We start from the raw sequence: 5,000 nt of genomic DNA on the forward strand, positions 1-5,000 counted from the left end.
AAGAGACATCACCTATGCGCGAGGAGTCATAATGGGCTCTAAATAATTCAATACAAGGTATTTGGACGTGATTTTTTGCAGGGATACTAAGAAACATGCAATCTCTGATGGGAAAAAGTTTCATAAATATTTGAAGTCGGGAAGTATTTTTTATTATTTTTAGAAGTCGTAAAATTGAAAAAATCATTAAAACAAATCCGGGAGGAATTTTTTAGTTTTGTAACTTGGAGAAGGTACTAAAAATCATAGACTACTTATGGGGAGCTTATTGTGCGAGGAAATTTCAATAAAAATGGGGTTTGACAAGGTTTGAAAAATTCTGTCGACATTTGAAAAAATCTGGAACTAGGCTGCCGGCATGCTGCGCACATGCTGCGCGCATGCTGCGCGCAGGCTGCGCGCAGGCCACGGCAGGACAAGTTTCGCTAGCCTCACTGTCGACCGAATGCGCAAGCTGCGCGCACGCCATGGCAAGACAAATTTCGCTAGCCTCACTGTCGACAGAGTCAGCACGCTGCGCGCACGCCATGGCAGGAGAAGTTTCGCTAGCCTCGCTGTCGACAGAATCAGCACGCTGCGCGCAAGCTGTGCGCGCGCATGGCATGGCAAGTTTCGAAAAATTCTGTCGACAGGCTCCCGAGCGCGCACGCTGCCGACATGTTGTGCGCACGCTGCCGGCATGCTGTGCACACGCTGCGCGCAAGCTGTGCGCGCGCATGGCATGGCAAGTTTCGAAAAATTCTGTCGACAGGCTGCCAAGCGCGCACGCTGCGCACACGCTGCCGGCATGCTGTGCGCACGCTGCCGGCATGCTGTGCACACGCTGCGCGCAAGCTGTGCGCGCGCATGGCATGGCAAGTTTCGAAAAATTCTGTCGACAGGCTCCCAAGCGCGCACGCTGCGCACACGCTGCCGGCATGCTGCGCGCACGCTGCCGGCATGCTGTGCGCACGCTGCGCGCAAGCTGTGCGCGCGCATGGCATTGCAAGTTTCGAAAAATTCTGCGGCCAGGCTCCCAAGCGCGCACGCTGCGCACACGCTGCCGGCATGCTGCGCGCACGCTGCGCGCGCGCATGGCAGGACAAGTTTCGAAAATTTCTGTCGACAGGCTGAGCAGCGCGCACGCTGCGCACAGGCTGCCGGCATGCTGCGCGCAGGCTGCCGGCATGCTGCGCGCACGCCGCGCGCAAGCTGCGCGCGCGCATGGCAGGACAAGTTTCGAAAATTTCTGTCGACAGGCTCAGCAGCGCGCACGCTGCCGACATGCTGTGCGCACGCTGCGCACAGACTGCCGGCATGCTGCGCGCAGCCCATGGCAGGACAAGGTCCGAAAAATTCTGTCGACATTTTTACGCCATGGTAGGCTTCCGCTTCGCGTCACTTTGTCGACATTCAAGCCTACCATTTTTATTGAATTTTTCAAACCTTGTCAAACCCCATTATTCAAATGTCGAAAAATTCTGTCGACATTTTTACGCCATGGTAGGCTTCCGCTTTGCATCACTTTGTCGGAATGCATCGCATGGCGAGGAAAGGCAAGGCAAGGCCACAGCATGCCAAGGCGAAGGCAACGCATGGCTTGGTCAAGGCCACATCATGGGCACGGCATGCCAAGGCAAGGCGAGGCAAGCCATCCTTAGCCTCGCCTAGCCTCACTTACTCGGAATGCCTTGGATGATGCGCAATGCCAAGGCAAGGCAAGGCAAGGCATGGCTTGAATGGCTTGGTGTAGGCCACAACTTGGGCATGGCATGCCAATGCAAGGCAAGGCAAGGCAAGCCACGCCATCCGAACCCTCCAATAACCTTACTTTCTCGGAATGCCTTGAATGGGCACGGCATGTGAAGGCAAGGCAAGGTCCTAAAAATCATTTTGTAAGTTGGAGAAGGTCCTAAAAATCATAGACTTAATTATAGGGAGCTTATTGTGCGGGGAAATTTCAATAAAAATTGGGTTTGACAAGGTTTGAAAAATTCTGTCGACATGCTGCCGGCATGCTGCGCGCAGGCTTCGTGCATGATGTGAGCATGCCAAGCTTCCAATAGCCTCACTGTCTCTGAATGCCTTGAATGGGGAGCAATCTGCGTGCAAGCCATGGCATGACAAGGTTTCGAACAATTCTGTCGACAGAAGCAGCAGGCTGCGCGCAGCATGCCGGCAGGCTGCGCGCAGCGTGCCTGCAGCCTGCGTGCAAGCCGTGGCATGACAAGTTTTTGAAAAACTCTGTCGACAGAATCAGGAGGCTGCCGGCACGCTGTGCGCAGGCTTCATGCATGATGCGAGCAGGCTGCGTGCAAGGGTAGGCATGCCAAGCCAAGCCATCCCAAACTTCCAATAGCCTCACTTTCTCGAAATGCCTTGATTGGGGCAATGCCAAAGCATGGCGCGGCGCAAGGCAAGGCAAGGCACGGCATGGCAAGGCAATGCCAAGTGTCACGGATCGCACTTGAGCGTGTGCTTTCGTGACTCCGTTGGGACATCCATGCGCTTATGAGGTAGTCCAAGTGTTGAACGGGCAAGGACTTAAGAGCTAGAATGGTTGGTGTTGGCCGGGTTGTGCGTGTGAGGGGTATTTTGGGTATTTCGGAAGGTTACGGGAGGAACCTGAAGAAACTCAGAACACGAAAGATGTTCGTAATGACGAGATACACGCTATGCAACTGACGGTTCGCCATTCGGAGTTCGTACGAAGAAGTTATGCCCAATTATGACTCCTCGTGCATAGGTGATGTTCCTTCCTGGCAGATGGCTAAATGCATAAAATGCTATATAGGGGGTGACATGGTGTCATGCTCTCCACCACCCCTGGTGCTTACACCCTTGTGGCACTAAGCGAGCATCCTTATGACATTGGAGGTTGTCATAAGGGCGGGCATGAGATTGTTGAAGGATAATCTATGTCTCCGAGGGAAAGGACTTCCCGAGGACAGTACGAACACGCGGGGCCGTTCGTATTGCGCATCGTTGGAAAGAGTGAGGTCAACGTATGGCATTCGCTATGCCGTCGGCTAGCGAGGCATTTGACGAGACTCGATGGACTTGGCTTGGGTTCGGCCTTGTCCAAGATGGAAGGAAGATATTCGGATGCCGGTACGCATGGGTTGCGACCCCATGCAAAGCATAGATGGTTATGTGGGACATTCGGAATACATATGTCGCCAAGGCTTGGGCGACATGCGAGCGTGACAGCTTGCGTGGATAGCTTGAGGATGTGGGCTATCTTGGTTGCTAACGGATGACCGACAGAAGTGTGGGTAAACCGATGGTGTGTTGGATCGCTATGTCTCGACTTGGACATGAGCGAGCCACGAGTTTGGCATGCGACGTGGTCGATGCAGTTGACGTGTCTTATGCAACGCTTGATGTATGGGCGTCGAGGGTTCGTTGCCGGATGCGGGGTGATTGTGTTGTCACAAGGAAGTGTGACTCGTTGTCTAGCTATGGGGCTTGGCGCCTATGGGAGACGACACATGATGGTGAACCTCTCGCGGAGTTGTGAGAGTCATGAAGTGGGGAGAAGGCTGACTGGGATTCGATGGGATCCTGGGCCGCACGGGAGCGTTTGTGCGAGCGAAAATCTGTGATTTGCTTCCGCCGCGCCGCGTCGCACGCTCGTCCCGTGACAAGTGGTATCAGAGCCGATCGATTTAGATGGTGGCTTCTGCTCAAACGATTCGCACCTTGGGTACAAACAGTGAAGCTCTGATCCCGTGACAAGTGGTATCAGAGCCGATTGATTCTAAAGGTGGTTTCTGTGTGAGGGACTCGTACCTAGAAGAGATTGGTGATGGAGGAACTTTGATAGCAAGGTAGCATGTCATTGCCTGTGATGGGTAGTGGACTTGCGAAGTTGGAAGAAGACCCCAACGTCACTGTGGATGATTGTTGGAATCAGGTTGTGTGACGGTTGTTGGAAACCCGTCCTGGTGCTGGATCCTATGGAAGGGTGAAGGTATCCAAAAGTTTGTCTCGAAGTTGTGAGAAGACATCAAGCAGGATGACTCTAAGATGGGGGATGATGGTTGGTTTTGCTGCTCGGTTGCCTAGTTTTCTAATCCGTGCACCAAGCGCCCGGAAGTCGGGTAGGCAGGGGTTCTGGCTTGTGACGAAGTGATGTTGCTTGTTCAGTTCAGGATGTGGGGAGGATGGGAGCGCGAGTTTGGTGAGAGTGTCAAAGATTGGCTTATACTCGAACTATAGCATACCATTGAAGGTTGTGGTAGACCGAGTTGGTGACAGTGTTGGACGAAAGGTGCAAGACCTTTGTTCAGGGAAGAGTTGTGGGAGCTGAAGACCGAAATTGTGCAGTCTTCGAAGGGAGTAAGTCGCTGACGGACTGGGCTCCATTGAGGGAGTGAGTCGCTGACGGGCTAGGCTTTAATGAAGGAGTCACTTAAGTGGTTGCTCTTGCAATTGTGGAGGACGTGTGGGTTACGCATAATGTTCGACACAAGGTTGCTAACTAACATTCGGAACGAGGGAAGTGTTCCAAAGTGGATCCCAGAGTTTTTCTTGTGAGGATGGTGGCTAAGGACGTAGGATGTCCGCACTTAAGGGCATGCAAAGAGTTGGAGTAGCTTTGGGGAGGATGTCTTACTTGTTCCCTTGTGGATGCTGCGGAAGTAGGTTCTGCCAAGTCCAAGTGTGGGCGTTGGTTAGGTGGTTCTACTCGTAGTAGGGAGGATGTCTTACCATGGTGAATTGTGAATGCCTAAGTGTTATGGAGCTAAGCTTCGGAGGCACGTTGGCGTGAGGGTGCGTCGACGAGATAAGTGGGGGAGACCCACGAACGCCATTGAGGTATGGCAGCGCATATGCGCAAGGGAGTTGGTGACGATTGTTGGACAAGGAGGTGCGGGACCTTGTTCGGAGGAAAACTGGTAGGAGCTCAAGACCGAAATGGTGCAGTCTTCGAAAAGAGTATGTCGCTGACGGACTAGGCTCTATTGAGGGAGCAAGTCGCTGACGGACTAGGCTTTAATGAAGGAGTCACTTAAGTG

Source organism: Prunus avium, unplaced genomic scaffold, assembly GCF_965620075.1.
Source record: "Prunus avium unplaced genomic scaffold, drPruAviu1.hap1.1 HAP1_SCAFFOLD_111, whole genome shotgun sequence".
In the NCBI taxonomy this organism is placed as follows: domain Eukaryota; kingdom Viridiplantae; phylum Streptophyta; class Magnoliopsida; order Rosales; family Rosaceae; genus Prunus; species Prunus avium.